Below are 13581 nucleotides of genomic sequence, written 5' to 3'. Positions count from 1 at the left end.
ATGGAGCATCCCACAGGAGCATGGGGAGGTAGGGGGGCTTATGCTTGGCGGTGAACCCGGCAGTGGACTGGGAGTACTTCTGGTCCACTTAGTACGTAGGCCCCCATAACTGCCCAAAACCTCCTAGCTCAGCAATCATCCATGGGGGGACCCCAGGTGCCCCCACAGATCCAGGAAGCACCAGTCGCCAAGCCAGGGGGTTATGGGGGAGACCCTTTGCACGCTTCCTGGCAGACCTGGAAGTGGACCAGAAGTACTTCTGGTCCACTTCCAGTCTGCTGCCAAGCATGCTGGAGAACCCCCTGCACTCCTGTGGGGCACTCCATCCACCCCACCATCTCAGCATTCACAAGCCACCTGGTACCTTGAGGTATGTAGAAAAAACATTTAAAGCTGTGTCTATCTCCAAATCATCAAATCTTTCTGAATCTCTCCTAATTGATTCAGAGGGTTCAGATTTGATGTGGAGAGACTAAAGGGTCTCCCAATTTGATATGGATGCAGAGTTTTGGCCACCAAATTGAACCAAATCTCTGGTGAATCAAAACAGCGACTGAAGCTTCGCACAGCCCTAGTATACATCTCAGAAAACTTGAGCTGTTTCTGAACTTCATTACTTAAACTTCCTTAGTGATTCCATGGGGTTTTAAAAACAAGCATGGGGACATAGGAAATGCCATGCCAAATCAGCATTGAGGACAGTGGCGATGCGTAGGGGGTGCACAGGGGCTGGCCAGGAAGTGGGACAGCCAGCAAAAGTAGCCATGCCGCTTCTGGAATTGATGAGTGAGATTGGCTACTGTGGGACTGCCCCACTGGTTGGTGAGATTGGCCATTGAAAGACCCACCCCACAGTTGCTGACCAGTTGCCCATGACTGAGGACTATTTTCTCCATTAACATCTCTCTATATGATTACTAGAAGTTGTTTCAGAGGAAATGGTAAAAAATATTCTGTATTGGGTAATTATGGAATACCCTGATTATCAGGCAATTTCTGATTATTATAAAGTACTAACTGGTTTATGGTCTAACGAATAGGTTATTTTTTTTACCTTTATTTGTCAGAGTTTAAAGAGAACTTTTGTTTAAAAAAAAGTCTATGGCTAGAATTTTCTGAAGACTCCTAGCTGCAGTTTTAAAGTCAGTCAATTTAGATGTCTAATGGCCCTATTCTCATTTATAAAGCCCAGTTAAGTATTTTTGTAGTCCTGCAGAACTCTTGGTCTCAGTGGACACGTCTACATGTGCAATTAATTTTTACAAGTACTAACCTGTGGCAAAGTTTGTTAGTTTACTGTTCCCTAATAGGGGCACACATGTAGATACTGATACATTTACTGCAGAGCTAATTAGGCAGCTAGGCAATAAATATCTCATGTAGATGCACCTAGTGGTTGTAGGCATAATACTGTATGCAGTATCCATAAGGGAGATATTGTTCTACAGATCAGTAGAACTAAGCTGAAGTAATGGCTGAAGTTGAATACAGTAATTATATATATCCTTTGCCCATGGCAAAGCAAGGGGACATTAAATAAGTGAAAAGTCAATAAACTTTGGTACAGACTGTGCTGGAGTTTATCATGGCACCTTACTGGCATGTGTAGATACTCAAACTGTTGTGATCCAGCATGCATATGCAGACACTGAGCTCAGGACCTCACCAGTTTGAGCCAGGGCAAAGCAGCCCTAGTCTGCCAGAAGGCACAGGTGCCAACATTAGGCACTGTTAGGGCTGGCTGGGGCACGAAGATGCTAAAGTGTGGGGCTGGGCAGCCCCCACACTTTGGCACACTTATACCCCAGCCAGCCCCAGACACCATCTACATATGTGCTTTAACACAATAAGTAACTATGCTGTAAGACAGTACTGTTCCTGACAGCACTATCTTATGGTGCAATTAATTAATCTACTGTGCCTTAATACGATTAATTAATTGCACCATAAGATAGTATAGTGTAGATGGTAATGCTTTACTGCAGAGCTAATTAGTCAACTCTGCAGTAAAGCATGTGTAGATGCTCCCAGTGATATTTTGTTGCAAGAGGTCCACAGGCTCAGTTATGTCAAACATTCATGTATTAACATTCGTTGCCTTTTCAGTTATTGAATGTCCCCTTGCTTTGCTATCATGAGCAAAGAATGTGTAATTACCATATTCAGCTTCACTCATTCTTACAGTTTAGTTGTACTGATGACCTGTGGAACAATATCTTCCTTACGGATACTGACAGTTATCAAGATGGGGGCAGTATATTTAGAGACTCTATAAATTTATTCTTTGAGACCATTCTTATTTGTTACTTGGGACTGAGTGAAGAGAAGCTCGTTTTGTGAAACTCCTATTGCCAGTAAATAGTTTTTAAGGTGTCAATATATTCTGTCTCTAAACCTTGTTCGTTTTAGAGGTTCAGTTCAACTTATGTGCTCCTAAATGTAATCAACTATCATTTACTGTTTCATTAAAATTTGTTGCCTTTTTTATATCCTTTAGTATTAAGTATTATTTTGTTATGTTCCTAGTCAACAAGACAGTAGTAAAATCTTAATATTGTATTATGGCTTGGAAATCATATGCTCAGATTCTTCTCTGTAGCCCATTTAGGCATTCAGTCTTATTAGTTTTTATAGAATCTTTTAGATCATTCCTACTACTACACTTCATACATCTTCTATACAGGCATACCTCGTTTTATTGCGCTTCGCTTTATTGCACTTCGCAGATATTGCGTTTTTTACAAATTGAAGGTTTGTGGCAACCCTGCATCGAGCAAGTCTATTGGCGCCATTTTTCCAACAGCATTTTCTCACTTGACATTTTTCAGCAATAAAGTATTTTTTAATTAAGGTATGTACATTGTTTTTTTAGACATAATGCTATTGCACACTTAATAGACTACAGTATAGTGTAAACATAACTTTTATATGCATTGGGAAACCAAAAAATTAATGTGACTCACTTTATTGCGATATTCGCTTTATTGCGGTGGTCTGGAACCGAACCCGCAATATCTCCGAGGTATGCCTGTACTGTACTCAAGTATTACAGTATCAAGTTGCTTTTTGTCATTCTACTGTATTCCAAAATGCCTTTGTCAAGGTACTATTCCACTGCTGTTCATTTTGTGGGAAGGGGGGAACCCAGTAGATATGAGGGACTTAAATGCCTTGTTGGATTTTCTTCTATCTGCATCTCCAGCCTTCAACTACCTGAAGGGTGGTTCCAAAGATGATGGAGCTAGACTGTTCTTAGTGGTGGCAGGTGACAGATAAGGAATAATGGCTTCAACCTGCAGCAAGGGAAGCTCAGGTCAGATATTAGGAAAAACTGTGTCATTAGGAAAGTAATAAAGCATTGGAATACACCACCCAGAAAGGTTGTGGAATCTCCACCCATAGAGGTTTTTAAGACCCAAGTAGACAAAGGTGGGATGATTTAGTTGGTGCTTGTCTTGCTTTAAGAACAGTGTTGGCTTAGATGACGTCCTAAAGTCCCTTCCAACCCTAATTTTCCATTATTCTACCCCAAGATTTTATAATTTCTACACAGTGACTTCTCTATCTTTATTATACATTGATGTTTTGTGGATCATTTCGATCCATACGTCTTTCTGCAAGATAAATTCACCACTTGTTCTCCTTAAAGTTTTCGGTATGCAGTGAAACATCTCTACATTAAGGTTAGGGTTAAACAGAAGTCTTCACACGATAGAAGCTTCACAGGAATATGCTGGACAAGCATATTCCTCTAGCTTGTCCCTGGTTGTGCCCCTTCCTAGACTGCTGTTCCTCTTTGTGGGCTGAGCTATAAAATTGTTGAGTTCCTCAGCTGGCTTCAAAATTTTACCATTTCTCAGCTTCCATTGCTGGCATTTCACCACCTGAATTTTACTGGCAGAATCTGAATGGAGAATTGGACCCCCCATATAGCCATTATTTCATCCAAATTTTTTAAAACTCTTCATTTATTTTGACCTTCATCCTTGGTTACTGATCTGCCGTTAGCAGCCCCATTAGATCTCTAAACATTGATCCATTTCCTTGTTTTGATATGCCTACAGGGGTCTGGTTCACTTTATTTTCAGCACTGAGAACTACAATCATTGATTATCTTTCTCAGCTTTCCCCAGCTATTTTTGCCTTTTTACATCAGGTACTGGTAAAGTAAAGTAAAAGACAACTTAAGAAAACACTCACTTGAAAATTAAGTAAACTAATCAGTGACTGTTGATAATTATAGCATATTTAATTGAGCTGATTATTATTCAGTAAATAAATATAATATATTTACAGCATTAAAATAAAACAATACCCCTTTGTAATGTGTATAATATTTGAGGCATGAAAATATGGTGTCTTTTTAGAAACAACAGCTTTCAGTCTTAAAATGTTGTGAGTTTGCTTGGAAAATTGTAAGTTCTTACCAAAATAAATGATGTTACTTATCCAAAATAACTGTATAGTGAAAGATTTTTTTGTTTGTTTAAAGTGGTAACAAAAATTTTAAGCTCTAGGAGCCTTCATATCAATTCTAAAAAACAGCCAGTCGTCAAGAGAACAGCCCAGTCCATCAACTATAATTAGGTCTGTGCTCTTCCGGGCAAGCCCGGGGGCTGAGTGAGGATGATAAGTTTAAGGGTGGATGAATCAAGGCACAATGAAAGAACAGCTCAGAATACACAACAAAACAAGAATCTAATTAGAGTGAGGAACAGGAAACAGAAGGGAAGTGCTCCATTTTGTTTTGGAAAGTCCTTCAGAGCAGCACTCGTTGTGAAATGCTGTTGGTCATCATGGCTCAACACGTGAATGTAACAAAAGGTAGGAGTAGGGGTGAGGGTAGAGATACTGTACGTCAGAGCTCTCACATACAATAGAGCACGGTTACACTGTAGTTCACAAATACCATTATTCAGAAATGCTCTTTTAAGTTACAGTTACTTTGCTCAGCATTTTAGTGATCTTACTTATCTTTATGATTATCTTATGGTGCCCCCATTTATGTAGTCCATGATATTTTGTATCATATACTTGCCCTTTTTTAAAGAGTCCTGTGCATTTTACTTTGTGTCATCATGAACTGTGTCCAGACCCTGGAATAGACTCCTAGCGGGGGTGGTATAGGCACCGACCCTGGAGATCTGCAAAAGTAAACTGTTCACACACCTTGCTGGGGTTATTTGACCTCAGCAGTCTTTCCTGCCCAGAGCTGGAAAGGATCTCATGAGGTCCTTTCCAGCCCTAAACTTCTGTGAATCTGTGAAAACTTTTCAGGGAAGTTTGACAATTTTTCAGCTCTCATTACACTTTTTTGCACAATTCTAGTACTGCACTATTTTTGTAGTGTTTTGAATGGAAAAGCTACATACCTGGGCAATATTTATAGTAGATGGAACAAAGGACGAGGATCTACAGAATCAGTAGGTTGCACAGGTTATCATGCCATGTAATGTGGCAAAGAGTCATATATGTGTAGGTTGTGTTTATATATAAGCAACTCAGAGAGCAACACAGCAGCAGGCCATGAGTAAGGTACTTAAGCAAAACTGAAATAATGAAACTGGAAAAAAATATATAGCTATACAGTAGGATGCAAGAAAAAAAAATCTGCACATTCCTTAACACACAGCAACTGCCACACTACAGATCCTCAAATAAAGTATCAATGTAAAATATGTGATATTTTAATATGCAAGGTATATTCCAGTATTGTTATGCAGGCAAAATTATTATTCTACCATTATTCGGAAATGAGTCAATGATCAAATTTGATATCGTTTGCCTACTTAGGCACTACCTCATAGCCGATTTGTCTTTCTTACAATTTTAGATGGTACAGGAAGGTCTTTCAGGGTAGGAGTGTAATTGCATAGTATGACATCTTATCTCTGCAGGCCCCCAACAATTCTTGGTGACCCTGGCCCAAAGAGCATGAGGCCCAAAACAACTGCCTTCACCACCACCCAAATATAATATTGAGACTATTGTCAATATTTCATATTTGGTTACGTAGTTAAAAGGCAGAAATGAAAGCGGGGGGAGTGGAACCTTTGTAGAATTGGGCTAGCATTGCACTCCTCTCTCTATGACAGTGGTTCTCAACCTTTTCAGACTTAAGACACCCCACATCAGACTCAAAACACCCTATGAAAAATGCCAGCTCTTAGCTTTCACTCCTTTTTTTGACTACAGAAAAATAATGGAAGGGTTATCCTGCTGCAAACTCAGAAACACCACTACAAGTCAGAACACCCTTGACACTGCAGTTTCCTATTTGACACCTTGGGGTTTATCTTGTAATCAGTAGGCCCTTCTGTTTCAGGGAGTCCTGAGCCTGGGCCTTGTGTGCCTGCTCATTAATCCACCTCTGGAATCTGGCATTTACTGTTACTTAATCGTCATGCATACTAGTACTTCACCTTGCTCCTGTGTGCCACCCAATCCTTACCCACCATCTTTTACAAGTACTTTTAGCCACTCTTTGGCAGTTATGGCAAAGGCATCAAATGTTTGGGCTTGGATTCTTCATGGGGAGGTCCTTTTGATTTGGTTTACTATGTACTTTTTGACCACATGAATCTCACTAAACAAATAACAACATAGGGACCTACTGACTGAATCTCCTTAGAACAAGCTCTGTGTCATTTTTTAGAGTGTATGTATTCAGAAAAAATTATTGTGGTTCATGTGCTTTACACTATTGCAGATAATACAGATAATTACACTACTGCAGGCATTTTTCATAGGGTGTTTTGAGTCTAATGAGGAGTGTCTTAAGGCTGAAAAGGCTGAGAACCACTGTCACAGAGAGAGAGGAGTGCAATGCTAACCCTATTCTACAAGGTTTCCCCCCACCCCCACACTTGCTGCATTCCATAATGTACAGATATCTGAAACATTAGCATGCCTTAGGTGAAAGCTTGCCACTGAATTCCATGGCAAAATTTCGTGATTTCAACTGAGGCAAAATGTCCCTTTTTCATAGGTGGACTTGTACCTTTTTGTATCTATCAGGTTTTTTTATACATTAAATAACCTTCAAATTCTTCTATAGATTCCTTTTTAGATACACCTTAGCAGGTCAGGCAAAGCATTCCCCCTCTCCCCCCTGTTTTATGTTTCTATTAAAAATTAGATTCCATCTTCAGTTTATACTTGTACAACATAAAATTTGGCTTCCATTGCATTTCTGCAAATGGCTTTTTTTCCTCCTACACATTTAAATTCTTCTTGAAAACCTAACTATTCAGCAGCATCTACAAGGCACTTAAAGTCATCTGTTTATCTGTCTATGAACTGCTCATGTATGTGGTGGAGAGAATGAAGGTCAGCAATGAAGGATGTTAAGAGCACTAGAAGCAAAGCTGGGAATTGGCATGAGCATAGAGGCAAGGAAAAGTAGTAAAAAAAATCCAACAAAATACAGAACTCACTATTGTCTATCATTTTTTCATATAAGCACCTTTCATTTTTGCTTGTATGAGATATCCTTGCAGCCACCCTTATTTTTTCTTAGTATTTTGCCTGTACTTCTTGACAATAGGAGCCCGGTCGGTCTACCTGTGACTTAAAAGTGCGTTATGTTTTGGATTTTAGTCCTTATGAAGACTTAGCATTTCCATTATAAAGTAGAAGTTTAAATTGTTTTAGTGGTTTTACCTGAAGAATGTTAATGCATTTTTCAAGTTTTAGCTCCACCCATTCTTTCTGTAGCAGAAGTTAATCACACCCACACACAAACTTACCTGCACAACACCTACCAGGCTAAATATGGAAACAGAAGAGGTAAGAGATGGAGCCTAAGGGAGGATTACTGGTAAGGAAACAAGCAGACCTGATTCAGGGAAGATATGGCTTTTTGAGGGAGTGATTTGAAGGAGGAAGCTAAAGCAATTTCTGGTCCTATGCCAGTGATTTCAAATGTGAAGTCATATTTTCTGTGCACTGGCTCAACATGTTCACTTTATGGCGCATATATTAAAAAAAAATTAGAAATGGTCTTAGACTTTGCCTCCCAATTACAGTACCATCTATAGCGTAGTGATTGGTTACTAGTTAAACAATGTAATTAAGGAGTGGGGCTTTTACTGATTAATCTAATGCCCATTCTATAGTCCAAGCATACAAGTTAGCTCAGTGGGATTTAAACCTACACAACTGTGAATTAGAAGCGAATGCAAACATATTATTAGCAGTTTGCAAGAAATGAATTTGAATTGCTGTTTAAATTTTAACTGTCCGTGTATAGAATTTAAAGCATTTCAGCTTTTCATTATTTTATTAAGTCCGAAATTATGTTATTCTCTAAGAGCATTCTTAACAACTCTGGGCTGAAATGCCATTATTTAACATATTTTAAAGATTATCTGATCACTGGCTGCACCAATGCGCTGTGGTTTTATTGACCTAGTTCTGTCCTCATAACTGCTCTCCGTTTCTGAGATTCTTTATCAGGATCTGTATTGTGTGCATCAAGGGACAATTCATTTGGGAACTGATGGTCCATATTATCAGCACATAGCCATTCACCAGAAACACCCTGTTCAAATATTTCTGTGCGTTTGTCTAAGCCTTTTTATTGTCTGTTTCTTAGTGGACCAGCTGCTGGTGAGGGTGCGCAAGAATAGAAGTTTAGCTGTCTTAAACTATAGCTGGTGCTTGTTCTCCATGTGGAGTGCTGGCTTCCTTTCTTTTACTCAATGCCAAACTGAGGGACACAATGGGTGTGTTGTGCTCTGTGCTAGCATGGTATGCACGATATCTTTGAAAAGGAGGTGTGAGCTGCCTTTAATACCTAGACTCCTAACAGTACAAGTACCAGAAACTAATCAAACACAGTGCTGGGGGATACATTCTATAAAGAAAGCCTAGTGCAAAAGCTGCTTTCTATTATGACCTACATACTGCACACAGCAGTTGGACAATTTAAATCTAGCTACATTATTAAGACAGAGAACAATGCATGTATTTGAATGCTGGGAGAATCAAGGATTTTAAGGTTTTACAAACAAAATGTTTCTCCGTTCTATAATGTTTGATATCCCATGTAATCCTTACAATATAAAATCATAGCAGGATGCATAAAATCCCTGTTGTGTATATGTGAAATGTGCATAAGATTTGTTCACTACCCATTTTTTTTCTCAAAATAGGAAGCATTTTAATTGTTACATTACACTACTGCACACAAATAAACCATAATATGATCAAAATCATTAAATACAAGCTTTAACAAGTCACTTTTAATAGGAATGCATTTGAGATGCTACTTTGAGCAAAACTTTATGCAAGTATTTTCTATAAAATTGAAACCAAGCAAACAAAAGCTTACCTCTTTCACACAAGCAGAGATGCACAGCAGCCTCCTGGTCTAAGTTCAGAAGCAGAAGCTCCTAAGCCAACAATCTGTTAATAAGAAGCATGTAAACCTGAGAGGGCGGTTTGTACAGCCGACAATACAGAGCCTATCTGAATCGCACACCTGCTTCTCCAGTGGTGCCTGCTCATATTAAACAGCAGAGCACAAGAACAATGTTGGGAGAGGGCAACACCCTTCTTTTGGGTCACCAGCTTTCACTCGGAGCAGCTCGCGAGTGGTTGAGATAACATTGCAGGGAAACCTTGCCTTTACAAGACAAAAAACCTACTCCCCAGCCTGACAGCAGATATGCAGCACTATCACTCTGCATTCCACCTTCCCTGATCAGCTAATGGGAATGAGCCGTCACCAGCTTGTCAAGATGGCAGCGTGTAGGCATTCTCAGCTATAGTAATTATTCCCTCATCTTCTCCTCTGTTTCCTCTGAATAGATTTTTTGTTTATTCCATGGTAAAGCACAGCATAATATGTCACACTGTTTTCCATAAGCAAAATGGCTGATCCTTTCAGCAATGCTGCAGACAGTTCATTGGGTTCCACTAGCTTTTTGTAGCCATGGCAACAACCAACAGACAGACTTATCCAGAAAGCATGGCTGATCATGTGCAGATCTCCAACACAGAATGCTAATTTATGGGGATTTTTTTTTCCCCTTTTTATTTTGGCCAGCCACAATTTCCGATTTCTGGATATTCTGTCAATGTGAAGAATGGCCTGTTTTTAGATACTTCTCATTTTTCCTCTTCCCTTTCGCGGTTACAGATGGAAATCCTACTGTATATAATCTAGGCTAAAAGAGACAACACACAACAAGTTATAAACAGTCCTGGATTTTTGATGCACAAAATTTATGCATGAAGGAAATCTGATAAGTCAGGCAAAGTAATATGTCATGAGAACAAGCAATCTTTTTTTAATTTAATTTTGAAATGGAACCGATAATCCACAATCACTGGTTACCAAATTCAACATTAATCAGCACTTACCAACCATAACCTAGAAAACCTTTTACTTTTTATTTTTACTTTTTTGTAAAAATAAAAAATAAAATACATTCTCATAGAGTTCTCTTCTACATATGTAAAATTGAGTGCTCCTTCTTACTAGGAAAATATAAAGGAATTAAACTAACCATTGTTCTCAAGATATCACAGCATTGCCATATATTTTCCCTCTTACTAGGGAAATACAGAAGAATTAAAATAACCATTGCTCTCAAGATACTAACAGCATTGTCATATACTTAGAACAGAATATAACTGATTGTTTTACTTTCTCCATTCCTCAGTTTTCCTGCATTTAAAATGAATTTGGTATGGGGGGGGAAGACATTTGTAGAAAAAAAAAATGAGATCAGCATATAAAAAGTGGTATATAAAGGCTAGGTATCAACATCTCTGCTACAATTCCTGGTACTTGTAAGCTTTTTATTGGACTCCATTGCGTACAAAGTACCCCTTCCTCTTAAAACTCCCTGAAAACTAATTAAAAACATATAAATTCCGTATTACATACCATACCTCCTACATCACTACCTACCTTTGCATTCCAGACATTCAAGCTATCTAATCTGAACCTGTACAACAGTTTGTAGAAGTAGCAAATTCAGTTTATTGATAGCTGAAAACTGCTGTTGAGCCAACAAGTGAATAATACTGGGAGAGGTATTGTTGCATTCTTATCAGGCATTTTGCCTGAAGATGGCCACTTTAAATCTCTTTCTATTTTTGAGAGATACCAAGACTGCTCAGAATTTGCAATTCATTATGTCATTTGCCATATTTATGCCATAGACTGTCAGGACTATACCAAGTAGCTTCAGGCCTACTGGCAGTCTAAAGAGTGTCAGTAATGCCAACTCTCATGAAAAAATCATGAGACTCCTGATTTCCAAGTCAAATCAACTCTGACTCGAGATCTCCTGATAGAGAGATCAAAATCTCAAGATTTTTTCTTCTGGCACGTGTAGAGAGCGCCAAGCTGTTAAGTCTATAGATGGGAAGGGGAAGGGGCAGGGAGAGGGGGAGGGGGGCAGATTGAGGCCCCCACAGTGAGGGAGGGAGTGGGGCAGGCTCTGGGGTGAATGGGACCCCAGGGCTGGGGCAAGTCATGCAACAGAGCCATGGGTGGCTCTCTGTGTGTGTGTGTGTGTGTGTGTGTGTGTGTGTGTGTGTGTGTGTGTCTGCCCCTCACTTATAAGCCACACCCCCCAACCCTGCTGCTGCCCCTTTTTCCAGACCCCCATACACCGCATCCTGCCAGGGTGTGCAGGGACTCCCCTCCCCAGGCTCCAAATCCCACACACACACCCACAGCCCCCGACACCTTCACAAATAATGCCCCACTATACACACACACACTTCAAAAATAGCATCTCATGATATACATTCAAAATCTCTTGATTTGTATGAGTTTGTCTCATGATTTTTGACACAGAGGGGTTGGCAATACTGAGTGCTCTTACAGGTTACCGTTAAACTATTCTAAACCTGTGGAACGTTAGGTGGTCTTAAGTCAGAACAGCTTCAGAGTAGTCTCAAATTAATGCTTAATGTCATTTCCGACCAGAGGAACCATTGCTTGGCACTAGAGGGCCTAGAGAGCAGAGGTATGACCAGGAGCCTGGCCTCTATAAAAGCCCCAGGGGTTAACCACAGAGACAATATGGACCCCAGGGAAGCATACCTCACCAGGCTCTATGCTTTACCATGTTTTGTGCTAGGCAGCCCTTTCTTCCCTCCCACCCCAGGAATGCAGGAGGATGGAGAGGGAAGCCATGTCTGCCTTACCCAAATTCTCCTGGCTAGAGGACAGCTGTCCAGATGTGGGGAAAAGGTTTAGCCCTATCAGGGGACAACCTATGCCTGGCTCCTGGCTCCTGGCCCACAGGCCTGGATTGGGTCTCCTGGATTTGGATTGGGTCCTTGGATTTGGCACAGTAGCACCATGTAGGGGTGGATGGGGGTGTTGGCTTGGGGCCATTACTACCCCTTGAGCAGCAGAACTAGGAAGGGTGGACAATTTGTTAAGGGTAAAGAGGCTCGGAGCCCTGCATCCTAGGATGCTGGAGGACTGGAAATTGGTTGCTTTATCTCTGTGGAGCAGAACAATATCCTAGATCCAGTTAGGTAGAACAGCTCAAAGATAACCCCCGCCCTTAGTTACTTAGATGGTACTTAGCACAGCTGAACACCCTTTAATGCATGGACACTCCTATTTAAGTGCCTTTAGAATGGTTTAGACTTTAGATGTAACCTGTAACACCACCCTCATGCAGATAGTTTCTGCTGCTGCACCTCCATGTCACTGAGGACCACAGCTAGGAGTCCAGCAAAGGAATCTGAGCAGGGAATTAGTCCCAATGTTTGATTGTTTGTTTTTAGATCAAAATACACAGTGTATCCTTTGTAGACTAAAAATATCCATCTGGAGTTTGGATTACAGACTATAGGGGAATAGTTGTCTTGCGTATGTCATACCCTGCAGTTTGTGCTTTGTTTGTATGACTTACACACACATTTTCTGTTCACAGGGAATTCGGACATCAGTTCTGAAACTTATTCAAATACCTTTGAATAAGGGCCTTAAATCAAATATCATTCACTATATTTCTAGTATAAGTGCTGGTTTGAGTTTTTATTTTCTCCTTTTTTTAAAAAAAAAAGCAAAACAAAATCAAGATGGCTTTCCTGATACTTATTGCCAGTATATTACCTAAAATACTGCAGCTGTTGCTTAGTGCCAACCTCACTTAATATGAACAGCTCTATAACTCAAACACAGATTTTTGATGCCATAACTACTGTCCAGTACTGCTCTTTTTTGATCAAAAGGCAGGGAGTTTGCTGATTTTGCAACTGATTTGGACCTGTTGGCAAGAAGACTTTGAAGCATTTTAGTAATTATTTATACATATGCTAAACATCACAGCACAATTACTCTGCATTGCTATAGTGCCATTTCAGTAAGATTAATTCAGTTACTTTTGCTTAATCAAACATTATGCATATATTAGATCCATTTCTCATTTCATGGGTGTTTTACTTGATGCATCCCCACTGAGTTGGTGAAAATTAGATTTAGCTTATAGATAACAAAGCAAATGAAATTAAAATTAGGGTTGTCCATCTACCCCAAACGCATTAATTCATTGGCCTATTAGACAATTACTAGCACATTCAACTTCCTCTATACAAGAC

General features: G+C 39.8%; 1 protein-coding gene across 6 annotated transcripts in view; it reads right to left on the bottom strand.

The window, feature by feature from the left end:
* The window catches only part of SORBS2 (sorbin and SH3 domain containing 2), a 405698-nt gene that overhangs the window by 252143 nt on the left and 139974 nt on the right, over nucleotides 1-13581 (bottom strand). For all 6 annotated transcript variants that reach the window (XM_090036070.1, XM_090036067.1, XM_090036068.1 and 3 more), the window contains exon 2: nucleotides 9335-9408. The gene's annotated coding sequence lies outside the window, so the exon portion shown is untranslated. The remainder of the gene's footprint in view (nucleotides 1-9334; nucleotides 9409-13581) is intronic.

The sequence above is a fragment of the Crocodylus siamensis genome, chromosome 2, assembly GCF_052110815.1.
Source record: "Crocodylus siamensis isolate JL-2025a chromosome 2, ASM5211081v1, whole genome shotgun sequence".
NCBI lineage: Eukaryota > Metazoa > Chordata > Crocodylia > Crocodylidae > Crocodylus > Crocodylus siamensis.
Note: the sequence above shows the minus strand (reverse complement) of the source record. Positions and strands in the feature narration are given on the sequence as shown.